This window comes from Zea mays, chromosome 1 (genome assembly GCF_902167145.1).
Source record: "Zea mays cultivar B73 chromosome 1, Zm-B73-REFERENCE-NAM-5.0, whole genome shotgun sequence".
In the NCBI taxonomy this organism is placed as follows: domain Eukaryota; kingdom Viridiplantae; phylum Streptophyta; class Magnoliopsida; order Poales; family Poaceae; genus Zea; species Zea mays.
The window spans coordinates 56,206,526-56,233,390 of NC_050096.1; positions in this window are offsets into that span (position 1 = coordinate 56,206,526).

Consider the following 26,865-nt stretch of genomic DNA (forward strand, 5'->3'; position numbering starts at 1 on the left):
GGTAGAGCTCCTCTTCATCGCCCAGCAAGACGAACGACTTGGCGCGTCGCGCTACCCGCCGAGCCTCGACTTGGTCGGGGGGTAGCTCTCCTCGGCGAAGATACTGCATGTACGGGGCCTGCCAATCTCGATCTGGCGTGGCCCCGCTCTGCTCTTCCTCGACGTCCAGTGCCTCGCCCTCGGGGGCCGAGGGTACCTCGGGCTGTGCCGAGGGTGCCTCGGGCTGAGCCGAGGGTACCTCGGGCTGAGCCGAGGGTACCTCGGGCTGAGCCGAGGGTACCTCGGGCTCGGGCGCGTCGTCGATCTTGAAAGAGGGTTGATGCAGATCCCGGGAGAAGACGTCCGGGGGGACCGTCGTTCGCCCCGAGGCTATTTTAGCCAGCTCGTCTGCGGTTTCGTTGTAGCGCCGAGCGATGTGGTTGAGCTCGAGCCCGAAGAACTTGTCTTCCAGGCGCCGAACCTCGTCGCAGTAGGCCTCCATCTTCGGGTCGCGGCAGTGGGAGTTCTTCATGACTTGGTCGATGACGAGCTGCGAATCACCGCGGGCGTCGAGGCGTCTGACCCCTAGCTCGATGGCGATCCGCAACCCGTTGACCAGAGCTTCGTACTCGGCCACATTGTTGGACGCCGGGAAATGGAGGCGCAGCACGTAGCGCAAGTGCTTCCCGAGGGGCGAGATGAAGAGCAGGCCCGCGCCGGCTCCTGTCTTCATCAGCGACCCGTCGAAAAACATGGTCCAGAGCTCCGGTTGGATCGGAGCCGTCGGCAACTGGGTGTCGACCCATTCGGCCACGAAGTCCGCCAACACCTGGGACTTGATGGCCTTCCGAGGGGCGAAGGAGATCGTTTCGCCCATGATTTCCACCGCCCACTTTGCGATCCTGCCCGAGGCTTCTCGGCACTGGATGATCTCCCCCAGGGGGAAGGATGACACCACAGTTACCGGGTGGGACTCGAAGTAGTGTCGCAGCTTCCGCCTTGTCAGGATCACAGCATACAGCAGCTTTTGAACTTGTGGGTAGCGGATCTTGGTCTCGGACAGCACTTCGCTGACGAAGTAGACCGGCCTCTGAACGGGCAATGCATGCCCTTCCTCTTGCCTCTCGACCACGATCGCGGCGCTAACCACCTGAGTGGTCGCGGCGACGTAGACCAAGAGGGCTTCTCCATCCGCCGGGGGCACCAAGACAGGCGCCTTTGTAAGGAGCGCCTTCAGGTTGCCGAGGGCTTCCTCGGCCTCAGGGGTCCAAGCGAAACACTCGGCCTTCCTTAAGAGGCGGTACAGAGGCAGACCTCTTTCGCCGAGGCGCGAGATGAAGCGGCTCAGGGCCGCGAGGCATCCCATGACCCTCTGTACACCTTTTAAGTCCTTGATGGGTCCCATGCTGGTGATGGCCACGATCTTCTCCGGGTTGGCTTCGATGCCTCGCTCGGAGACGATGAACCCTAGGAGCATGCCTCGGGGCACCCCGAAGACACACTTCTCAGGATTGAGCTTGACTCCTTTCGCCTTGAGACATCGGAATGTCACTTCAAGGTCGGAGAGGAGGTCGGAAGCCTTCCTTGTCTTGACTACGATGTCATCGACGTAGGCCTCGACTGTGCGACCGATGTGTTCGCCGAACACATGGTTCATGCACCGCTGGTACGTTGCGCCCGCATTCCTCAAACCGAACGGCATGGTTACGTAGCAGTACATGCCGAACGGCGTGATGAAGGAAGTCGCAAGCTGGTCGGACTCCTTCATCCGGATCTGGTGATACCCTGAGTAGGCATCGAGGAAGGACAGGGTTTCGCACCCAGCGGTGGAATCCACGATTTGATCGATGCGAGGCAGAGGGTAGGGAACCTTCGGACATGCTTTGTTGAGACCAGTGTAGTCTACACACATCCGCCATTTCCCCCCTTTCTTCCTCACAAGCACAGGGTTGGCAAGCCATTCGGGATGGAATACCTCTTTGATGAACCCTGCTGCCATTAGCTTGTGGATCTCTTCGCCAATCACTCTGCGCTTCTCCTCGTCGAATCGGCACAGAGGCTGCCTGACGGGTCGGGCTCCGGCCCGAATATCCAGCGAGTGCTCGGCGACATCCCTCGGTATGTCGGGCATGTCCGAGGGACTCCACGCAAAGACGTCGGTGTTTGCGCGGAGAAAGTCGACGAGCACTGCTTCCTATTTGGGGTCGAGCCCGGAACCGATCCGGATCTGCTTGGTGGTGTCGCCACTGGGGTCAAGAGGGACGGCCTTAACCGTCTCCGCTGGCTCAAAGTTGCCGGCATGGCGCTTCACGTCTGGCACCTCCTTGGAGAGGTTCTCCAGGTCGGCGATGAGGGCCTCGGACTCGGCGAGGGCCTCGGCGTACTCCACGCACTCCACGTCGCATTCGAACGCGTGTTTGTACGTGGGGCCGACGGTGATGACCCCGTTGGGGCCCGACATCTTGAGCTTCAGGTAGGTGTAGTTGGGGACGGCCATGAACTTCGCGTAGCATGGCCTCCCTAGTATGGCGTGGTAGGTTCCTCGGAACCCGACCACCTCGAACGTCAGGGTCTCCCTTCGGAAGTTGGAGGGCGTCCCGAAGCAGACGGGGAGGTCGAGTCGCCCGAGGGGCTGGACGCGCTTCCCAGGGATGATCCCGTGGAAGGGCGCAGCGCCTGCTCGGACGGAGGATAGATCGACGCGCAGGAGCTTGAGGGTCTCGGCGTAGATGATGTCGAGGCAGCTGCCCCCATCCATCAGGACCTTGGTGAGCCTGACATTGCCGACAACGGGGTCGACGACGAGCGGGTATTTCCCCGGGCTTGGCACATGGTCGGGGTGGTCGGCCTGGTCAAAGGTGATGGGCTTGTCGGACCAGTCTAGGTAGACTGGCGCCGCCACCTTCACCGAGCAGACCTCCCGGTGCTCTTGCTTGCGATGCCGAGCCGAGGCATTCGCCGCATGCCCTCCATAGATCATGAAGCAGTCGCGGACCTCGGGGAACTCTCCTGCTTGGTGATCTTCGTTCTTGTCGTCGTCGCGGGCCCTGCCACCCTCGGCGGGTGGCCCGGCCCTGTGGAACTGACGCCGAAGCATAACGCACTCCTCGAGGGTGTGCTTGACGGGCCCCTGATGGTAAGGGCATGGCTCCTTGAGCATCTTGTCGAAGAGGTTTGCACCTCCGGGTGGCTTCCGAGGGTTCTTGTACTCGGCGGCAGCGACAAGGTCCGCGTCAGCAGCGTCGCGTTTCGATTGCGACTTCTTCTTGGCGCCGCGCGGAGCAGACGCCTCGGGAGCCTCTTCCGATGGGCGGCCCTGGGGCTGCTTGTCCTTTCGGAAGATAGCCTCGACCGCCTCCTGGCCAGAGGCGAACTTGGTGGCGATGTCCATCAGCTCGCTCGCCCTGGTGGGGGTCTTGCGACCCAGCTTGCTCACCAGGTCGCGGCAAGTGGTGCCAGCGAGGAACGCGCCGATGACATCCGAGTCGGTGATGTTGGGCAGCTCGGTGCGCTGCTTCGAGAATCGCCGGATGTAGTCCCGGAGCGACTCCCCCGGCTGTTGCCAGCAGCTTCGAAGGTCCCAGGAATTCCCGGGGCGCACGTATGTGCCCTGGAAATTGCCAGCAAAGGCCTAGACCAAGTCGTCCCAGTTGGAGATCTGCCCCGGAGGCAGGTGCTCCAACCAGGCGCGGGCAGTGTCGGAGAGGAACAGGGGGAGGTTACGGATGATGAGGTTGTCGTCGTCCATCCCACCCAGTTGGCAGGCAAGGCGGTAGTCCGCGAGCCACAGTTCCGGTCTCGTTTCCCCCGAGTACTTCGTGATAGTAGTCGGGGGTCGGAACCGGGTCGGGAATGGCGCCCGTCGGATGGCCCGACTGAAGGCCCGCGGACCGGGTGGTTCGGGCGAGGGACTCCGATCCTCCCCGCTGTCGTAGCGCCCCCCACGCCTGGGGTGGTAGCCTCGGCGCACCCTTTCGTCGAGGTGAGCCCGACGGTCGCGTCGATGGTGCTCGTTGCCGAGGTGGCCTGGGGCCGCAGGCGCGGTGTTGCGCGTGCGCCCGGTGTAGACCGAGGCTTCCCGCATGAATCGGGAAGTCGCGGCGTGAGGTTCCGAGGGATATCCTTGCCTTCGGGAGGCAGTGCTCTCGGCCCGTCGGGCCGCAGCGCCTTCCAGGAGATTCTTGAGCTCTCCCTGGATTCGCCGACCCTCGGTGGTTGATGGCTCCGGCATCGCGCGGAGGAGCATCGCTGCGGCTGCCAGGTTCTGACCAACCCCGCTGGATGCGGGCGGCGGCCTGACCCTGACATCGTTGGCGACGCGGTGCTGGAGACCTTAGGGCAGGTGACGTATTTCTCCGGCCAGGGGTTGGCCCGCCCATGCCTGTCCGACGTCCCGACGGATCGGCTCAAGCGCTCCTGTTCCCTCGTTGAGCCTGGCCTGCGCCTCGCGGACTTGCTCGAGTTGTGGGTCGTAACCCCCCGCCGGAGCGGGGACCACAGCTAGCTCCCGTGGGATGTCGGCGCGAGGCACCGGCCTAGGAAGATCACCGTCCTCCGGCATGCCGAGATGGTTGCCTTCGGAGGGATCCCCTAGCTCGATGTGGAAACATTCGCGGCTTGGGCCGCAGCTCTCGTCGCCAAGGCTGCGGCTTTCGTCGGAACAGTCGGAGAGGCAGTAGTCACATGCGGTCATGAAGTCCCGCACGGCACTGGGGTTGCCAAGTCCGGAGAAATCCCAACAGATGCTGGGATCGTCATCTTCCTCGGACCCAGAGGGCCCGTAGGTCGAGACGTCCGTCAGCCGGTCCCAAGGCGATCGCATACGAAACCCCAGTGGGGTTGCACTCGCCTCAATGAGAGCGCCCGCCAAAACGAGGTCGTTTGGCGGGTTGAGGCCGAGTCGAAATGACGCAAGATGGGAGTTAGTTGGTACCTTTTGGTCGACGAGGAGCGACGTAGTCACATCGGGGACTGGTTGCACCGTCATCTCAGGTACGAGGGCGACGTCCTGCAGGCTTTCCGCGAGCGCGCTGGCGTCGTCTTCTTGTTCGGGGTCGGCGTGTCGCGGGGGGACGGCGCTTGCCTCCGTCTTGAACGCGAGGTCGACGTCCGGCGTGCCTTCCGTCGGGGCGTCGGGGGCGTCGATTCGCTCGACGGCCAACGAAGCGCGGCCTCCCGCCTGGCCTTGACGGCCCCGCCTCCTCCTCCGTTGGCGGGGGAGAGAACGGAGCGAGCTCGAATGTTGCTCTTCCACCACGCGGGGAAGATGTCGTCGATTCCGCCGCCGGCGGGCGGGCTGTCGGCCGCCATTGTCGTCGTCGCGCGGCGGTGGAAGAAGTATCATGTCGTAGCTGCCGTCGAAGGACATGAACTCAAGAGTCCCGAAACGAAGCACCGCCCCGGGCCGGAGAGGTTGCTGGAGACTGCCCATCTGGAGCTTGACGGGGAGCTGTTCGTCAGCACGCAGCAGGCCCCTACCTGGCGCGCCAACTGTCGGCGTTTCGAGACAGGGGGGTCCCTAAGCCGACGAGTGAGTGTGCTGCGTGCCCCAGCCCAGATGGGTCGAGCGCGTGGGCGAGCGCGAAGGGGGGAGAGGCGAGGTGGCCGGAGTCGAGCGTGAGAGAGGTGGAAGTCCCGCGGCCTTCGTGTTCGTCCCGCGCCCAGGTCAGGTGCGCTTGCAGTAGGGGGGTTACAAGCGTCCACGCGGGTGAGGGAAGCGAGCGGCCCCAAGAGAGCGCCTGTCCCGTCCTCGGTCCCGCGCGGCCAACTTTCTCTAAGAAGGCCCTGGTCCTTCCTTTTATAGTCGTAAGGAGAGGATCCAGGTGTACAATGGGGGGTGTAGCAGAGTGCTACGTGTCTAGCGGAGAGAGAGCTAGCGCCCTAGGTACATGCCAATGTGGCAGCCGGAGAGGTCTTGGCACCTTGCTGGCGTGATGTCGTGGCTGTCGGAGGTGCGACGGAGCCTGGCGGAGGGACAGCTGTTGGAGCGGTCGAGTCCCTGCTGACGTCGCCCTGCTTCCGTAAGAGAGCTGGGGCCGCCGTCGTCACAGAGCTTGTGGAGCGCCATCATTGCCCATCCGGCGGAGCTGGCCGGATGGGACGCCGGTCTTGTTCTCCGTGACCCGAGTCGATTCGGGGTAGGATGATGATGGCGCTTCCTGTTGACGTGGCGGGTCTGTGCCCTAGGCAGGGTGACGTGGGGGCTCCTCCGAAGCCGAGGTTGAGTCTGTCCTCTGTTGCCGAGGCCGAGCCCGAGCCATGGGGTCGGGCGAGGCGGAAGTCGTTCGGCCGAGGCCAGGGCGGAGTCCGAGCCCTGGGGTTGGGCGAGGCGGAGTTTCGTCGTCTTCTGGGTCTTAGCCCGAGTCCGAGCCCTGGGGTCGGGCGGAGCGGAGTTCGCCGTCTTCCGGGTCTTAGCCCGAGTCCGAGCCCTGGGGTCGGGCGGAGCGGAGTTCGCCGTCTTCCGGGTCTTAGCTCGAGTCCGAGCCCTGGGGTCGGGCGGAGCGGAGTTCGCCGTCTTCCGGGTCTTAGCCCGAGTCCGAGCCCTGGGGTCGGGCGGAGCGGAGTTCGCCGTCTTCCGGGTCTTAGCCCGAGTCCGAGCCCTGGGGTCGGGCGGAGCGGAGTTCGCCGTGGCGCCTTTGGCAAGGCCTGACTGCCGGTCAGACTCACTCTGTCGAGTGACACCGCAGTCGGAGTGGCGCAGGCGGCGCTGTCCTTCTGTCAGCCCGGTCAGAGGAGCGGTGGAGTGACAGCGGTCACTTCGGCTCTGCCGGGGGGGCGCGTGTCAGGATAAAGGTGTCAGGCCACCTTTGCGTTAAATGCTCCTGCAACTTGGTCAGTCGGTGTGGCGATTTAGTCAGGGTTGCTTCTGAGCGAAGCCAAGGCCTCGGGCGAGCCGGTGATGTGTCCGCCGTAAAAAGGGGGGCCTCGGGCGAGACGGAAGTCTCTCGAGGTCGGCTGCCCTTGGCCGAGGCTAGGCTCGGGTGAAGCGTGATCGAGTCACTCGTGTGGACTGATCCCTGACTTAATCGTACCCATCAGGCCTTTGCAGCTTTATGCTGATGGGGGTTACCAGCTGAGAATTAGGCGTCTTGAGGGTACCCCTAATTATGGTCCCCGACAGTTACTCATAATGTGACTTCAGGGGCTTGAACAACCCACCACAATCCACGCGAGTACAAGTTCTAGCGTCTGGTGTCAACGCGTGTGCGGCCATCAGGGCTACGACAACATAACAAGCCTTCGTAATAAGCGCAACATGCACAATTATGGCTCGATAATCGGGGTATACGATAAGTCCACGCAATGTGCGCAACAGACACAATTGTGGTCCGATGATCACGGCAGACAGACAATGCCTACAGGGCATGCAAAAAATACGCGACCTGGCGATGGTGGTCCGACTCAACGGGAGCGGTCCGATTAAACGAGAGTGCAACATAGCAATCGCTCGATGTGAGTCCAAAATCTCAATGTATCATAAATATTTAGAGCGATACAAAAATACACAGCATAATCCTCATATGCATTTTAATAATTTTCTGCTAATTATCTACTACGGGAAATAAAGCAGAAAATTAGTACTATAACTAATGCATAAGCATAAGCAGATCAGGTGCATGGAGTTATTTTCACATATTTAAACATGCATTTTTTCTACTAATTATTTACTGCGGGAAATAATTAACCATAATATAAAACATGCTTTATTCTATTTGTTATTGTAACAGGAAATAAATAGAATAAATAATATGAAGCATGTATATAAATTAAGGTTATTTGAAAGTTCATTAATTCAACCAGTATTTATGAGAGAGAGAAAATTAAAATAAATCCCTGGTGATTAGGCTGAGACCGCATGCCAGGAAACGCAAGCCATGCATGTGTGAGCGTGACAAAGGAAAAGTCTCTTTTTTTGTTATTGGATGCTATTTTAACGCTAGCTGCATGGCTTATTGAGTCTAGTCAAAGCTCTCATCCCAATGCGCTTAGATCCGTTTAACTCGGCGGCAGGTCATGCATGGGAGTGGCGCTTGGCGAGCTGCGGGCTGGCTAGACGTTGTCGTCTGAGTTCAGTCAGACAAGTGCGTCGCTTCTCGTCTTCCTCTTTGCGCAGGTAACGGGCGCGCATAGGGAGGATTCGCTCTCCCGTCGATGCAGATTTACACGGGGCGCAGCACACGGACAGGAAGGTTCACGGTTTTCGCTTATTCTTACCACACGACTCGCAACAAGAGAAATCGTAGAACCAACAGAAATCTTATACCTTGTTTCTTGATTCAGCGAACGGAAGCGAAGTCTGTCGCGTAGGACAGTTCGGCAAGGCCGGAGACCTGCCGGCTTGATGAAGAGTTGATGCAGATCTGATCCTGCAGCAACGTCGAGGTAGAGCGTGCTGATAACGTGTTGAGAACTACATTACCACGGATCACCAGATCCGCTCCCTTCCCTCCCGTCAGCAGTAGAGGCGCAAGAAGCTGTAGAGAACCCGTCTCCCTTCCCATAAGCACCACAGAGGAAACACACGAGACACATGATATAGGGTTGGGCCTATGACCTCTTTCTCTTCTCTATTCCATATGAGGGGTACATGTTCTATATATAGAGACGCGATAGCCCTCAGGGCTATATTCGGTATTTGCCCACATAACCCTTTATTAGGGTTTCTCAACAAGAACAACGTTTACCACTACAGTTTAACTAAACTTCAGGACTTGAAGATCCAACCAAACCTTAACAATCATTAGTAGTTTATGTTAAGTAACCCTAGTTAGGGTTATGTGGGCAAATACCGGCTTTGCCCCTGAGGGGTCTCGCATCTCTATATAAGGAACCTGTATAGCCCCTCATAATACAAAGATCAGAAAAAGGTCAGAGGCCCAACGTTATATCCTGTGTCTCGTGTGTTTCTCTGTTGTGCTTCTGGGAAGGGAGACGGGTCCTCTACAACTTCTCGCGCCTCTACTGCTGACGGGAGGGAAGGGAGCGGATCTGGTGATCCGTAGTGACGTAGTTGTCACACCCGGATTTCGGGGCACCAAGACCCGGGCGCGAACATAATCACCAGGTGTGCTGGGACCAAGTCTCACACATATGATGAATCATGGCACAGGATCGAATGTCGCATCTTTACTACTTAACAGGAATTCTATACAAAATAAATAATTACATTATAAGGAGACAACGGTCCAGCAACCCAAAGTTGACTGGGAGACGACGACCTAGACCTCTCACGAACTCGTCACAGCATCCTCCAAGCGCCTCATCCTGCGGTACCTGTTCTTGACCTGTGGGGGGTGTGAGACAACAAGAGTGAGCTCACATACGTTCATCGCTCAACAAGTTGTGGGGAATAATGTGCATGAACTCGCCAAAGGTGGGAGCTCACGTGAAGTGTAAGGCTTACCAAAGAGGATGGTTAGAGCTGAGCATTGCTTTTAAAGTTGGTCAAAATTTTATTAGCAGTTACTAAGTATAAGTAAATACCAACCCAATTAAATAGTAGAACAAAAGTAACAACATCACCTGCAATGCAATGCATATGACAAATTGAATTTAGTTCCATAAATTAATCATGTGAGGGTCCGAGCTGCTCATGACCGTGAGCACGGCTAGTATACCAGTTTTACACTCTGCAGAGGTTGCGCATCTTTACCCACAAGTCATGTTACTCATCTGCCAAGGGATCGCGACTTCCCATACACCTCTACCGAGGAGGCGAGGCAGGGTAACACTACGAGACCTTTACAAAGTTCCACTAGCTTCAGAAAACCCGCTACAGTTTATAGGAAGCTCCAATGCAGGGACCCCTCGCATGACCGCCACCGCAGCAAAATCATCCCAAGGACCTCCCTACACTGACCACTCCCCTACTACCCTTGCCCCTTTCGGGTAAGGTAGTCTTCCACTAGCTTTCCTAATTAATCAGCCAAGGGCGTCCCATTAAACCCTTGTGGTAGCACTGTTTTCCCGGGTGGTCGCTCCATGTTCCAATTAACATAATGATCTTATCATGAACAGTAAATAACAACTGATAATAAAAGTGTGATCATGAATATTGTATCTTCATACCCAAAACCACATAAAGCACTAGCAAGTACTACCCAAAAAGTTCAATGGTAAACAAGGTATAAAGATAATCAAACTAGGGTAACCTATTGGGTCCCATCAAAATTAACCTATGCAGATCATTATGATTAATTAGAACATGAGTGGGTAAAAAGAAGTGATCAAGGGCACAACTTGCCTGAGACTTGAGATTCCAGGTACCAACTTACTCTTCAGGTGACACGTGTCCTCACCGCTAGTCGTAGCAATACAAACAAATAGTGTATAGGCAAAATTAACATCACACCAAACATAAGAACAAACTGCGTAATAACGATCTACGCGATACTACGAGATCGTAGAAACAAGAACCACTAAATTTGGAGCTACGGATATTGAGTTATGAATTTCTGAAATCAATTAGCACCTAGAATAGATTAATTCAATTGAGCAATTTTAATTCAAGTTTCATGGTTAAACAAAGGTACTAGGTGATAAACAATATTAACAAAAAATTAATGCCACTGAAATAAATTAATTTGGAGTTAAAATGAATTAAATATGAATTAAACAAGTTTTAAGATTTATTTTTATAATAAAAATCAATTTCTAATATTAATTATCTAGTTTCTCTGTTATCTGGACTGCGCGTCATTTACTAAGAAGCTTGAGGTTTAATTCGCAAAATCTACCAGACTCAGCCCTGACCCGAGGTGGACGGCGGGTTGATATATTAGAAGATCGAGGTTTCATAAGTAAAGTTTCCAAGCCGAAGGGGTACCCCTCGACCAGGACCGTTCGATCAAGATCTAACCGCCCGGATTAGATCCCAAGCCTCGCGAACCAGTATGTGCCTATAGCCGTTAGATCTAAGATCCACGATCTCGATTTAAAATAGCATGCCCCGCTCTCGGCCGTAGATCAACAGACCAACGTCCTGATTTCAATCGTCGAATAGCTCACCTAGCCGATTCAATCCCATCCACTAATCACGGAACGGACGGCTAGCGCACCTTCCCCCCTTCCCTCGCCGGCCTGAGGCGGCGCCAGGACCTCCCCACGGCGGAGTTCCACCAGCGCACGACCAACACAACCCCTAGCGCACCATACCATAATTCGGCCCAGCAACATGATGGGGGGGACAGATTCGAGTGGTTTGGTGGGAGTTCTTACCGTCGAGGGTCACGTAGAGGTCCCTGCCCACGGCAATGCGCGGTCTGCCGCGGTCATCGTGGCTCCGTTGTGAAATTGATCGCCTCGAGCTCGACACCTAGCACTGGTTAGCCTGTGTGCATCCTCCATGGATCCCAACGAACCCCCCAGATCAGTCCCAGAGGGATCGACGAGGGCGCACGTGAGGAACGGCGTTTGCGGCTCCCGCGGCGGAACACAGTCGGTCACGGCCGGGACAGGGAGCGGACGACGGTGAGGGAAATTCCGAGGTAACCCGAATTCGCGCGTACCAAGCTCCTTCCAGCACGCTCCACACATTCGGCCGAGCACCCTCGACCGTCCATGGACTCCAAACCAGCGGTGAAGGCCAGATATGGGGGCGCGGATCCTTCTCTGTTCGATGACCCTCAATCCTCCATTGTTCTCCGCGCACCGCGATAGCTCTTCGGTTCAGAGCGCGAGAGATGGAGGATGAGGAGGTCTCAGCTTCGACTAGATTTTATACCTGAGGCCCGAGTCCGACCAGCGCTAATCCTAGCGGGGATTCCGGGGATTCGGTCTCTGGCTTTGTCGCGCGTTTGTTACAACCCGAGAAGAAGGAGCCGACGAGGGAGAGGGATGACTCTGTGCAACCGGGCCCACCGCCAGTCGGCCAGGAGCACACACAGACGCGGTCCATTCTGTCAGCACGCCGCGACCCCCACTGTCCAGTGGGCCCCAGCTGTCAGCGCGGAGTCGCCCCCGAGTTGGGCGATGCGGTTAAGGGAGCTGGGCGAGTAGAGGGAAGAAACGACCCAACATGAGTTTTCCTTATTTTCTCATTAATATTTTTATTATTTTCTATTTTGTTTTCTATTTCCTAATTTCAAATTCAGATTTGATTCTAGGTTCAAACTCCAATTTAGATGTAACAAACAAAATCATCCCCGCATGATGCAATTTTATTATTTATTTGGAATAATACTAACGCTTAATTCATGAGAGAGAGAAAATAATTCACTCGTATCATCAATTGAGAATATTTATGTTTATTAAGAGATTTTCACTTTTAACTTCTAGTTTTGGGACTCAAATCTTACTTTGACAATTCAAAATGTAATATCTCCATTTTTTTTAAGAAATAATTTCTTAAACTAATAAAATCCTTATTAATGACATTTATTTAGACCTTAGAAAAAATCCTTTTCAGAAATCCAAATTAAGATTTTGGATGTTACAAATTCTACCCCCCTTAACAGAAATCTCGTCCTCGAGATTTGTAAGGACAGGGATGTAAAAGACTTTATTTATAATTTAGCCTTTAACTTCTAATTAGTTTAAGAATTAAGAAGTTTCATGTTATTTAGATAGTGGTTAGGAAAGCATGGGTATGTATATCCACTTTATTATGTAGGATAATAAGATGTCTTTAAAGTATAAATGGGTTTGGGTACAAAAGAGTAAGGTAAGAAAAGACTCCATCCAAGATTGTGGATCTTGATTCCTTTGAAAATCTGGCTTGAATCTTATCTTTCCTTGATTTGACGAGGTTGATCATCTTCGATCTTTGGTCTTGACATCATCATCCGATCTAGTGACTTATAGTTAAAATAGCTTGTATATAAGAACATTTAGCTAATAGGTAGATGTCATAGGATGAGTGTGCTATAGCCAAACAAGGTCTAGCTGCTTTGTTAGGTTGGCTAGGTGCAATTTTTAGGAACATGTAGGTTAGTTGGGCAGGTTAGAATATTTTGTTGTGAAATAAATAGTTTATGCAACCTATCAAAATATATAGGTTAGGTTGTTTATGTATTGATCGGATTGGCCTAAGCCACCAATTTAGGTTTAGGTGAACTAGGAGTATGGCCTTATCCTTTGTACCAGCATTAAGTAACTCACTCCAGACTAGATCATGGTCATGGTGGGACAAGTCAAGTGGTTTGGATAATGCGAATCCTTTAGGATAAGATGAATCTATTAAGATATATAAGATAGAATCTTTTAAGATAAGATGGATCTATTAAGCTAGATATATTTTAATTAGAATAAGTTAGGATCATTTGAGATAAGATGGATTTATGAGTGTAGGATAGAATCTTTTAAGATGAGATGGATATTGTTAGGCTAGAGACTTTAATGAGGAATAATCTAGTTTGCCTAGTCATTTTTTATAAGCATTTTTTTCTTATATGTACATGCAGATATAATTGTGGGCATTACTCCACAACCCACCACACTCAATCAAAGATCCAAATCAAACAAGTATCATAAGAGCAAACACTCAAGCGTATAGATACCAAAAAAATAGTTTTGTTTTTGTTCCTAAGATTAGGTCTCCTATTCCTAAAAGTCACTTTAGGTACGGGATTTCAAAGTGTGAAATCCACATTTGTCTTTAGAAAAGAAAAGATAAGAGTAATCAGAGTAAAGCGGAAATAGATGAGAAAAAGATTAAGAAAAGTTTAGAAAGAATCAGAGTAGCAAAGGTAAATAGATAATGGTTGTCCAGTTCTGTCTATGTTTTGTCCTACAGTCAACATTGCTCTAATACCACTTCTGTCACACCCGGATTTCGGGACACCAAGACCTGGGCGCGAACATAATCACCAGGAGTGCTGGGACCAAGTCTCACACATATGATGAATCATGGCACAGGATCGAATGTCACATCTTTACTACTTAACAGGAATTCTATATGTCGGCATTTCGAGACCGGGGGGTCCCTCGGGCCGACGAGTGAGTGTTGCCGCGTGCCCCAGCCCAGATGGGTCGAGCGCGTGGGCGAGCGCGAAGGGGGAAGGAGCGAGGCGGCCGGTGACCGGCGTGAGAGAGGTGGGAATCCCGCGGCCTTCGTGTTCGTCCCGCGCCCGGGTCGGGTGCGCTTGCAGTAGGGGGTTACAAGCGTCCACGCGGGAGAGGGGAGCGAGCGGCCCCAAGAGAGCGCCTGTCCCGTCCTCGTCCCCGCGCGGCCAACCCTCTCTAAGAGGGCCTTGGTCCTTCCTTTTATAGGCGTAAGGAGAGGATCCAGGTGTACAATGGGGGTGTAGCAGAGTGCTACGTGTCTAGCGGGGGAGAGCTAGCGCCCTAAGTACATGCCGATGTGGCAGCCGGAGAGATTTTGGCACCCAGCTGGTGTGATGTCGTGGCCGTCGGAGGAGCGACGGAGCCTGACGGAGGGACAGCTGTCGGAGCGGTTGAGTCCTTGCTGACGTCCTCCTGCTTCCGTAAGAGAGCTGAGAGCCGCCGTCGTCAGAGAGCATGCGGGGCGCCATCATTGCCTATCTGGCGGAGCTAGCCAGATGGGACACCGGTCTTGTTCTCTGCGGCCCGAGTCAGCTCGGGGTAGGGTGATGATGGCGCTTCCTGTTGACGTGGCTGGCCTGCGCCCTAGGTTGGGCGACGTGGAGGCTCCTCCGAAGCCGAGGTCGAGTCGGTCTTCCATGGCCGAGGCCGAGCCTGAGCCCCTGGGTCGGGCGAGGCGGAGGTCGTTTGGCAGAGGCCAGGGCGGAGTCCGAGCCCTGGGGTCGGGCGAAGCGGAGTTCGTCGTCTTCCGGGGCTGAGCCCGAGTCCGAGCCTTGGGGTCGGGCGGAGCGGAGTTCGCCGTCTTCCGGGACTGAGCCCGAGTCCGGGCCCTGGGTCGGGCGGAGCGGAGTTCGCCGTCGTCCGGGTCCTAGCCCGAGTCCGAGCCCTGGGTCGGGCGGAGCAGAGTTTGCCGTCTTCCAGGACTTAGCCCGAGTCCGAGCCCTGGGTCGGGCGAAGCGGAGTTCGCCGTCTTCCGGGACCTAGCCCGAGTCCGAGCCCTGGGTCGGGCAGAGCGGAGTTCGCCGTCTTCCGGGACCTAGCCCGAGTCCGAGCCCTGGGTCGGGCGGAGCGGAGCTTCCTATGGTGCCTTTGGCAGGGCCTGACTGCCTGTCAGTCTCACTCTGTCAAGTGGCACTGCAGTCGGAGTGGCGCAGGCGGCGCTGTCCTTCTGTCAGGCCGGTCAGTGGAGCGGCGAAGTGACGGCGGTCACTTCGGCTCTGCCGGGGGGCGTGCGTCAGGATAAAGGTGTCAGGCCACCTTTGCGTTAAATGCTCCTGCGATTCGGTCGGTCGGTGCGGCGATTTAGTCAGGGTTGCTTCTTAGCGAAGGCAGGGCCTCGGGTGAGCCGGAGATGTGTTCGCCATTGGAGGGGGGCCTCGGGCGAGACAGAAATCCTCCGAGGTCGGCTGCCCTTGTCCGAGGCTAGGCTCAGGCGAGGCATGATCGAGTCGCTCGAATGGACTGATCCCTGACTTAATCGCACCCATCAGGCCTTTGCAGCTTTATGCTGATGGGGGTTACCAGCTGAGAATTAGGAGTCTGAGGGTACCCCTAATTATGGTCCCCGACAGTAGCCCCCGAGCCTCGAAGGGAGTGTTAGCACTCGCTTGGAGGCTTTCGTCGCACTTTTTTGCAAGGGGACCAGCCTTTCTCGGTTGCATTTTGTTCCAGTGGGTGCGCGCGAGCGCACCCGCCGGGTGTAGCCCCCGAGGCCTCGGAGGAGTGGTTTCACTCCTCCGAGGTCTTAATGCCTTGCGTAACGCTTCGGCCGGTCTGGTTGTTCCCTCATGCGAACTGGCCGTAGCCCGGGTGTACGGTCGGGGCCCAAGTTCTCGGGCTGGTACGTTGACGCTATCAACGGTTCGGCCGGAGCCGGGTTTGCGAGAGCTGCCCTCGAGCCTCCGCACAGGGCGAGAGGGCAATCAGGGACAGACTCGGCTTTTTTACATACGCCCCTGCGTCGCCTTTCCGCAAGGAGGAGGGGGGGGGGGGGAAAGCGCCATGTTACCCTCGATGGGCGCCGAACATGGTGTCTCCGGTGAGCTGCAAGCGGGTAATCCGAGTGGACGTCCGTGCCCCGTTCGTTAGGGGTCGGCTAGGGGCCCAGAGGCATGCCCAAAAGTACCTGCGGGTGATCTGCCGGACCCGGTCCCCTGGCGACGGGGTCCGAGGGCTCGATGCCTCCCTCCGATGGGATTCCGTTACAAGATCGCTCTCGCTAGTCTCGGTAATGTCCTAGGGTACCTTGGGAGCGCAGCTCGAGCCTTGGTTATGTATCGAACGTACCCCTGGTCATCCCTCGCTCGGCGTCTGAGGCGGCTGTGAACCCTTCGGGGGCCAGCGTTCGAACCCCTGATCAGTAATGGGCGCGGAGCCCGAGTAGCCTGAGGCGGCCGTGGAACCCTTCGGGGGGCCGGCCTTCGAACCTCTGACCAGTAGTGGGTGTAGGGCCCACGCGATCTGAGGCGGCTGTTGAACCCCTCGGGGGGCCAGCCTTCGAACCTCTGATCAGTAGGGAGGCTCGGAGCCCGGTTCCTTCACAGGGAAGGATCCTTTTCGGGGTATCCCCCTTTCCCGGTCCCTGTTGCAAGAGAGAGAGAAAGAGGAAAAAAGGAAAAGGATACGAAATCGAATGACGCGGCGTACCTTTTTTGGCGCGGTTATTACGGCGAAGGCGAAGCGTCGCCCGCTTCTCCTGCCATAGGTGCCGCCTGTCCCGCCATGGAGTTAATGCGACGGGGCGAGTGGTTGGCGGGGCGGCCGTCGCGCGTGCGCGAGCCGTTCGAGGAACGGATCACGGGCGCGTTGTCTTCACACCGTGAGAGGGGGTTCTCTTGCTGCCCCTGGATGGGACGTGAGTTAGGCTGACGACGTGACCGCTGCTCCCGCCCGCTTGCCACCGTCATTACTGCCGGCCCATTTTTGACCGCATTGACCGCCGCGCTAGGCTGGCGCTGCTGGGTCATGCGCTGGGTCACCTCGAGTCGCGGTATTGGTTCCGCAATCGAGGAGGCGAGGTGGTGGCGCAAGTGGCGGTGCAGTTGCTCGCATGAAGCATCCGGCGCGCCGGTTGCATGACGCGTGGGCCTGGGCCTCCAGGCTGGGCGCGTTGGGAGTCGGAGAAGCGCGTCCACTTGGCGCGGTCGCATGCCGCCTGCATGGCTGCCCGCCTCTTTCGCCCGTTGGTCTGGGCAAAAGTGGAGGGTCACTTGTAACCGCTGGGCGGTCGTGTGTGCCGCGCGCGGCGGTTTGGCTTCTTCTGCTCTGAGTCGGCTTGCATGACATGCGGGACCCAGCCCCCGCGCCGCTGGGGAGGGCCTTGGAGCGTGTTGGAGAAGACTCAGCCCGTGACGGCTGGGGGCACGAGTAGGGAGAGTTGCCTTTAAAAGGAGGGTGACCCCCTTCGGAAGGCGACCATGTCTTCTCGCTCCCTTATGCATTGCGTCTTTCCACCTTCCAAGCCCCCGGATGGGGGATACCCGCCGTCCTTTCGCCTCATCGTTGGAGGAACGCAACTCCGTGGGAGTTGGTACCTTTCAGCCATCGTTCGGCTTCAAGGATTTTCATCACACAGCCCGGTTGCTCCCCTCTGCTGGTGGTCACCCAAGACGGTGACCTCTAGCTCCTGGATGGGGAGAGGCAAGCCGGGCTGTGATCCCGATCCTGCCCTCAGCATCGAGGGTGTTCGTCATCCTCGCTGGGGCGGGGAGCGAGGCGAGCCGGGGCTCTACCTCCTGCGCGGGTCGGCGGGCCACCTCTTCTTCCAGCTTCTGGTGGTGGCAATCGCCCTCCAGCCCTGCGGCGGAGACGTCCTCCAGCCATGCCGGGGAAGGCGAACTGTTGCTGCCCAGCTAGGATGCAACATTCCGCCCTCTCCCTCGCATTCGCGGCGAGGACGGCAGCGAGGACCTGCCGGTGCGCTTGGGAGCGGCCCGCTCTTTGGCTTTAATAGCTGGTTCGCGTCCCTTGAGCGGGACCGCGAACGAGAGCCCTCCGGTGGCCGCGTCCACCCGGGACCATGGCTGCTGCTGCAGAGGTCGCTGGCAGGTCCCCCGACGTTCATCGCCCCGCAGGCTCGAGGTTGCTCATACCCGCGGGGGACGGAACCAGAGTTCCGTTTGTAATGGCATTTTGAATGCCAGTGTTTTTGTTCATTATGGTTGTCGAGGCCTGAACATGTATGTAATTTTGGCACGGAGCCGTGTTTTTTCCTCATTTTCGAGCACTAAGACTCGCCTATTGATTATCTGAACCGCTTCACCAAGCATGAGTCGCCCCGTGTCAAGGTGACGAGTGAGGTATCCGTATCCCGGAGGCGTAGGAGTCCCTCGGCTCGGTCGGCCTTGTTGTCTGAGGCTCCTCTAGCTTAGTTAAAGGGACCCCTTGGCCGCTCTCTGACGAGCCGAGGCCAGGGGTAGCGATATCAGCATGAACAGAGGCGGAGTTGGCTTGAAAATGAAACCTGGTTGGCCGGAGCCTGGCCGGGTTGTCCGTTAGCGGGACTGACGCCGGAGTTGATCAGCCGAGGCCTCGGGTCGGGCTGGCGCCCTTGGGAGATGGTTGGCCGAGGCCCCAGGGGTAACCGGCCGAGCCGCCTGCTCGGGCCGGATTCCCGGAGAAGTCCCTAGCAGCGATTGTCTGGGCGTGGCGATGACGTCGTCCTCCAGAGTGGGGATCCCTGGACCGCGTCGCCGTCCGAGGCTAGGTCGGACCTCGCTGAAGGCGTCGTCGATGCCGAGGGTGCTACTGCCCCCTTCCAGCGTCAAGACCCGAGCCTGCAGGATCAGAGTGTCTTGTAGCGTGTGCCTTCTGCGGCCACCGAGGCCAGAATACACACCCTCGCTGTGTTGTAAAGCTGCGTCTCCTTTCCTCTTGTTTCGAGCATCTGGACTTTTTTGTCGGTAACAGGGATGTTTGTGCGAGCGAGAGTTGCTTCTCGCGGAAGGTGATGAGTGAGGTATCCATATCCCGGAGGCGTGGGAGTCCCTCGGCTCGGTCGGCCTTGCCGCTTACGCGCACTTTCACCCATCCATGAGGCCCTGTCACCGACTCAGTCGAGAAGGCTCGAAGGATCGCTTCGGCAGAAGAGCTTCCGAACGTGAAGACTTGTTCGGTCCGCGGAATCACTTTATCCGAACGCGAGTTACTTATCGCAGAAGGTGATGAGTGAGGTATCCGTATCCCGGAGGCGTAGGAGTCCCTCGGCTCGGTCAGCCTTGGCTGCTTACGTGTACTCCGTCGTTTTTAGGATCCACTTTTCGAAGTAGTCAGAAAGCACGAAAGATATTCTGGCAGAAGAGATCTTTTTTCGAGGAAAATTTCAACGCAGAGGGGGTTCCCCCCCTTTTAGCCCCCGAGGGAGGGTCGGGCTTTGCCGAGGCGAGGCCGACCCTTCCTTGATGACTAAACTTTGCGTGGGTGCGAGGTATATGAACAACTTTAAAAACATCTTAAGGGTAGAAGCGACGTAGCTGTTGGATGTTCCAAGCGTTGCCGTAGACCTCGCCTTGACTGTTGGCCAGCTTGTACGTTCCGGGCTTCAGAACTTTGGCGATGACGAATGGCCCCTCCCAGGGGGCGTGAGCTTGTGCCTCCCTCGGGCGTCTTGCCGCAGCCGAAGCACCAGGTCGCCCACCTGGAGGTCTCAGGGCCGGACCCCTCGGGCGTGGTAGCGTCGCAGGGACTGCTGGTACCGCGCCGAGTGTAGTAAGGCCTTGTCCCGAGCCTCTTCCAGCTGGTCCAGCGAGTCTTCTCGGCTAGCTTGGTTGCTTTGATCGCTGTAGGCCCTCGTCCTCGGGGAGCCGTATTCTAGGTCAGTGGGCAATACGGCCTCGGCCCCGTAGACCAGGAAGAACGGCGTGAAACCCGTGGCTCGGCTCGGCGTTGTCCTCAGGCTCCAGACCACCGAGGGGAGTTCCTTCATCCATCGCTTGCCGAACTTGTTGAGGTCGTTGTAAATCCGAGGCTTAAGCCCTTGTAGAATCATGCCGTTGGCATGCTCTACTTGCCCATTCGACATGGAATGAGCCACGGCGGCCCAGTCCACCCGGATGTGGTGATCCTCGTAGAAGTCCAAGAATTTTCTACCGGTGAACTGGGTACCGTTGTCGGTGATGATGGAGTTCGGGACCCCGAAGCGATGGATGATGTTGGTGAAGAACGTCACCGCCTGCTCGGACCTGATGCTGTTCAGAGGTCGGACCTCGACCCACTTGGAGAATTTGTCGATGGCGACTAGCAGGTGCGTGTAGCCCCCGGGCGCCTTCTGCAAGGGGCCAACGAGGTCCAGACCCCACACAGCAAAGGGCCAGGTGATGGGTATCGTCTGTAGAGCCTGAGCGGGCAGGTGGGTCTGCTTCGCATAGAATTGACACCCTTCGCAGGTACGGACAATTCTAGTGGCGTCAGCCACCGCCGTTGGCCAGTAGAAGCCTTGCCGGAAAGCATTCCCGACAAGGGCTCGAGGCGCTGCGTGATGGCCGCAAGCCCCCGAGTGTATCTCTTGCAGGAGTTCCTGATCTTCGGCGACGGAGATGCATCGCTGGAGGATGCCCGAGGGGCTGCGGTGGTAGAGCTCCTTCTCATCGCCCAGCAAGACGAACGACTTGGCGCGTCGCGCTACCCGCCGAGCCTCAGCTCGGTCGAGGGGTAGCTCTCCTTGGCGGAGATATTGTAGGTATGGGGTCTGCCAATTCCGATCAGGCGTGGCCCCGCTCCGCTCCTCCTTGATGCGCAGTGCCTCGCCCTCGGAGGCCGAGGGTACCTCGGGCTGAACCGAGGGCGCCTCGGGCCGAGCTGAGGGTGCCTCGGGCTGTGCCGAGGGCGCCTCAGGCTCGGGCGTGTCGTCGATCTTGACGGAGGGTTGATGCAGATCCCGGGAGGAGACGTCCGGGGGAACCGTTGTTCGCCCCGAGGCTATTTTTGCCAGCTCGTCCGCAGTCTCGTTGTAGCGCCGAGCGATGTGGTTAAGCTCGAGCCCGTAGAACTTGTCTTCCAGGCGCCAGACCTCATCGCAGTAGGCCTCCATCTTCGGATCGCGACAGTGGGAGTTCTTCATGACTTGGTCGATGACGAGCTGCGAGTCATCGCGGGCGTCGAGGCGCCTGACCCCTAGCTCGACGGCGATCCGCAACCCGTTGACCAGAGCCTCGTACTCAGCCACATTGTTGGACGCCGGGAAATGGAGGCGTAGCACATAGCGTAGGTGTTTCCCGAGGGGCGAGATGAAGAGTAGGCCCACGCCGGCTCCCGTCTTCATCAGCGACCCGTCGAAAAACATGGTCCAGAGCTCCGGTTGGATCGGAGCCGTCGGTAGCTAGGTGTCGACCCATTCGGCTACGAAGTCCGCCAATACCTGGGACTTGATGGCCTTCCGAGGGGCGAACGAGATTGTCTCGCCCATGATTTCCACCGCCCACTTTGCAATCCTGCCCGAGGCCTCTCGGCACTGGATGATCTCCCCCAGGGGGAAGGATGACACCACAGTTATCGGATGAGACTCGAAGTAGTGTCGCAACTTCCGCCTCATCAGGATCACTGCATACAGCAGCTTCTGGACTTGTGGGTAGCGGATCTTGATCTCGGATAGTACCTCGCTGACGAAGTAAACTGGCCTCTGAACGGGCAATGCATGCCCCTCTTCTTGCCTCTCGACCACAATCGCGGCGCTAACCACCTGAGTGGTCACGGCGACGTAGACCAAGAGGGCTTCTCCGTCAGCTGGAGGCACCAAGATAGGCGCCTTTGTGAGGAGCGCCTTCAGGTTCCCGAGAGCTTCCTCGGCCTCAGGGGTCCAAGCGAAGCACTCGACCTTCCTTAAGAAGCGGTACAGAGGCAGGCCTCTTTCGCCGAGGCGTGAGATGAAGCGGCTCAGGGCCGCGAGACATCCCATGACCCTCTGTACGCCTTTTAAGTCCTTGATGGGCCCCATGCTGGTGATGGCTGCGATCTTCTCCGGGTTGGCTTCGATGCCCCGCTCGGAGACGATGAACCCCAAGAGCATGCCCCGGGGCACCCTGAAGACACACTTCTCGGGATTGAGCTTGACGCCTTTCGCTTTGAGACATCGGAATGTCACTTCAAGGTCGGAGAGGAGGTCGGAAGCTTTCCTTGTCTTGACTACGATGTCATCGACGTAGGCCTCGACCGTGCAACCGATGTGTTCGCCGAACACATGGTTCATGCACCGCTGATACGTCGCGCCCGCATTCCTCAAACCGAACGGCATGGTGACATAGGAGTACATGCCGAAGGGCGTGATGAAAGAAGTCGCGAGCTGGTCGGACTCTTTCATCCTAATTTGGTGATACCCTGAGTAGGTGTCGAGGAAAGACAGGGTTTCGCACCCAGCAGTGGAATCCATGATTTGATCGATGCGAGGCAGAGGGTAGGGAACCTTCGGACATGCTTTGTTGAGACCAGTGTAGTCTACACACATCCGCCATTTCCCCCCTTTCTTTCTCACAAGCACAGGGTTGGCAAGCCATTCGGGATGGAATACCTCTTTGATGAACCCGGCTGCCGTTAGCTTGTGGATCTCCTCACCTATCACTCTGCGCTTCTCCTCGTCGAATCGGCGCAGAGGCTGCTTGACGGGTCGGGCTCCGGCCCGGATATCCAGCGAGTGCTCGGCGACATCCCTTGGTATGCCGGGCATGTCCGAGGGACTCCACGCGAAGACGTCGGCGTTCGCGCGGAGAAAGTCGACGAGCACTGCTTCCTATTTGGGGTCGAGCCCAGAACCGATCCGGATCTGCTTGGAGGCGTCGCCACTGGGGTCGAGGGGGCGGCCTTGACCGTCTCCACTGGCTCGAAGTTGCCGGCATGGCGCTTCACGTCTGGCACCTCTTTGGAGAGGCTTTCCAGGTCGGCGATGAGGGCCTCGGACTCGGCGAGGGCCTCGGCGTACTCCACGCACTCCACGTCGCATTCGAACGCGTGTTTGTACGTGGGGCCGACGGTGATGACCCCGTTGGGGCCCGGCATCTTGAGCTTCAGGTAGGTGTAGTTGGGGACGGCCATAAACTTCGCGTAGCATGGCCTCCCCAGTACCGCGTGGTAGGTTCCTCGGAACCCGACCACCTCGAACGTCAGAGTCTCCCTTCGGAAGTTGGAGGGCATTCCGAAGCAGACGGGAAGGTCGAGTCATCCGAGGGGCTGGACGCGCTTCCCGGGAATGATCCCGTGGAAGGGCGCAGCGCCTGCTCGGACGGAGGACAGATCGACGCGCAGGAGCCTGAGGGTCTCGGCGTAGATGATGTTGAGGCAGCTGCCCCCGTCCATAAGGACCTTGGTGAGCCTGACGTCGCCGACGACGGGGTCGACGACGAGCGGGTATTTCCCCGGGCTCGGCACGTGGTCGGGGTGGTCAGCTTGGTCGAAGGTGATGGGCTTGTCGGACCAGTCTAGGTAGACTGGCGCCGCCACCTTCACCGAGCAGACCTCTCGGCGCTCTTGCTTGTGATGCCGAGCCGAGGCATTTGCCGCATGCCCACCGTAGATCATGAAGCAGTCGCGGACCTCGAGGAACTCTCCTGCTTGGTGATCTTCCTTCTTGTCGTCATCGCGGGCCCTGCCACCCTCCGCGGGTGGCCCGACCCTGTGGAAGTGGCGCCGAAGCAAGACGCACTCCTCAAGGGTGTGCTTGACGGGCCCCTGATGATAGGGGCAGGACTCCTTGAGCATCTTGTCGAAGAGATTGGCACCTCCGGGGGCTTCCGAGGGTTCTTGTACTCAGCGGCGGCGACAAGGTCCGCGTCGGCGGCGTCGCGTTTCGCTTGCGACTTCTTCTTGACTTTCTTCTTGGCGCCGCGCGAAGTTGACGCCTCAGGAGCATCTTCCGATGGGCGGCCTTGGGGCTGCTTGTCCTTTCGGAAGATAGCCTCGACCGCCTCCTGGTCAGAGGCGAACTTGGTGGCGATGTCCATCAGCTCGCTCGCCCTGGTGGGGGTCTTGCGACCCAACTTACTCACCAGGTCGCGACAGGTGGTGCCGGCAAGGAACGCGCCGATGACATCCGAGTCGGTGATGTTGGGCAGCTCGGTGTGCTGCTTCGAGAATCGCCGGATGTAGTCCCGGAGAGACTCTCCCGGCTGCTGCCGGCAGCTTCGGAGGTCCCAGGAATTCCCGGGGCGCACGTACGTGCCCTGGAAATTGCCGGCGAAAGCTTGGATCAGGTCATCCCCGTTGGAGATCTGCCCCGGAGGCAGATGCTCCAACCAGGCGCGAGCGGTGTCGGAGAGGAACAGGGGGAGGTTACGGATGATGAGGTTGTCGTCGTCTGTTCCACCCAGTTGGCAGGCCAGGCGGTAGTCCGCGAGCCACAGTTCCGGTCTCGTTTCCCCCGAGTACTTTGTGATAGTAGCCGGGGGTCGGAACCGGGTCGGGAATGGTGCCCGTCGGATGGCCCGGCTGAAGGCCTGCGGACCGGGTGGTTCGGGCGAGGGACTCTGATCCTCCCCGCTGTCGTAGCGTCCCCGACGCCTGGGGTGGTAACCTCGGCGCACCCTCTCGTCGAGGTGGGCCTGACGGTCGCGATGATGGTGCTCGTTGCCGAGGTGGCCCGGGGCCGCAGGCGCGGTGTTGCGCGTGCGCCCGGTGTAGACCGAGGCTTCCCGCATGAATCGGGAAGTCGCGGCATGAGGTTCCGAGGGGTATCCCTGCCTTCGGGAGGCAGAGCTCTTGGCCTGTCGGACCGCAGCGCCTTCCAGGAGATTCTTGAGCTCTCCCTGGATTCGCCGACCCTCGGTGGTTGATGGCTCCGACATCGCGCGGAGAAGCATCGCTGCTGCAGCCAGGTTCTGACCGACCCCACTGGATGCGGGTGGCGGCCTGACCCTGACGTCGTTGGCGACGCGGTGCTGGAGACCCTGGGGCAGGTGACGTATTTCTCCGGCCGGGGGTTGGCCCGCCCATGCCTGCCCGACATCCGGGCGGATCGGCTCAAGCGCTCCTGCTCCCTCGTCGAGCCTGGCCTGCGCCCCGCGGACTTGCTCGAGCTGTGGGTCGTGACCCCCCGCCGGAACGGGGACCACAGCTAGCTCCCGTGGGATGTCAGCGAGAGGCACCGGCCTAGGGAGATCACCGTCCTCCGGCATGCCGAGATGATTGCCTTCGGAGGGATCCCCTAGATCGACGTGGAAACATTCGCGGCTTCGGCCGCAGTCCTCGTCGTCGAGGCTGCGGCTACCGTTGGAACAGTCGGAGAGGCAGTAGTCACATGCGGTCATGAAGTCCCGCATGGCACTGGGGTTGCCAAATCCAGAGAAATCCCAACAGATGTTGGGGTCGTCATCTTCCTCGGACCCAGAGGGCCCGTAGGTCGAGACGTCCGTCAGCCGGTCCCAAGGTGACCGCATGCGAAACCCCAGAGGGTTTGAACTCGCCTCTACGAGAGCGCCCGCCAAAGCAAGGTCGCTAGGCGGGTTGAGGCTGAGTCCAAATGACGTAGGATGGGAATCGGTCGGTACCTTTCGGTCGACGAGCAGCGACATAGTCACGTCGGGGACTGATTGCACCGCCGTCTCAGGTACGAGGGCTGACGTCCTGCAAGCTCTCCGCGAGCGCACTGGCGTCGTCCACTTGCTCGGGATTGGCGTGTTGCGGGGAGACGGCGCTCGCCTTCGTCTCAAACGCGAGGTCGACGCCCGACGCGCCCCCCGTTGGAGCGCTGGGCACGTTGACTCGCTCGACAGCCGACGAGGCGCGGCCTCCCGCTTGGCCTTGGTTGCCCCGCCTCCTCCTCCGTTGGCGGGGGAGAGGACGGGGCGAGCTCGAATGTTGTTCTTCCACTACGCGGGAAAGACGTCGTCGATTCCGCCACCGGCGGGCGGGCTGTCGGCCGCCATTGTCGTTGTCGCGCGGCGGTGGAAGGAGTATCATGTCGTAGCTGCCGTCGAAGGACATCAACTCAAGACTCCCGAAACGGAGCACCGTCCCGGGTCAGAGAGGTTGCTGGAGACTGCCCATCTGGAGCTTGACAGGAAGCTGTTCGTCAACACGCAGCAGGCCCCTACCTAGCGCGCCAACTGTCGGCGTTTCGAGACCGGGGGGTCCCTCGGGCCGACGAGTGAGTGTCGCCGCGTGCCCCAGCCCAGATGGGTCGAGCGCGTGGGCGAGCGCGAAGGGGGCAAGGAGCGAGGCGGCCGGTGACCGGCATGAGAGAGGTGGGAATCCCGCGGCCTTCATGTTCATCCCGCGCCCAGGTCGGGTGCGCTTGCAGTAGGGGGTTACAAGCGTCCACGCGGGAGAGGGGAGCGAGCGGCCCCAAGAGAGCGCCTGTCCCGTCCTCGTCCCCGCGCGGCCAACCCTCTCTAAGAGGGCCCTGGTCCTTCCTTTTATAGGCGTAAGGAGAGGATCCATATGTACAATGGGGGTGTAGCAGAGTGCTACGTGTCTAGCGGGGGAGAGCTAGCGCCCAAAGTACATGCCGATGTGGCAGCCGGAGAGATTTTGGCACCCAGCTGGTGTGATGTCGTGGCCGTCGGAGGAGCGACGGAGCCTGACGGAGGGACAGCTGTCGGAGCGGTTGAGTCCTTGCTGACGTCCTCCTGCTTCCGTAAGAGAGCTGAGAGCCGCCGTCGTCACAGAGCATGCGGGGCGCCATCATTGCCTATCTGGCGGAGCTAGCCAGATGGGACACCGGTCTTGTTCTCTGCGGCCCGAGTCAGCTCGGGGTAGGGTGATGATGGCGCTTCCTGTTGACGTGGCTGGCCTGCGCCCTAGGTTGGGCGACGTGGAGGCTCCTCCGAAGCCGAGGTCGAGTCTGTCTTCCATGGCCGAGGCCGAGCCCGAGTCCCTGGGTCGGGCGAGGCGGAGGTCGTTCGGCAGAGGCCAGGGCGGAGTCCGAGCCCTGGGGTCGGGCGAAGCGGAGTTCGTCGTCTTCCG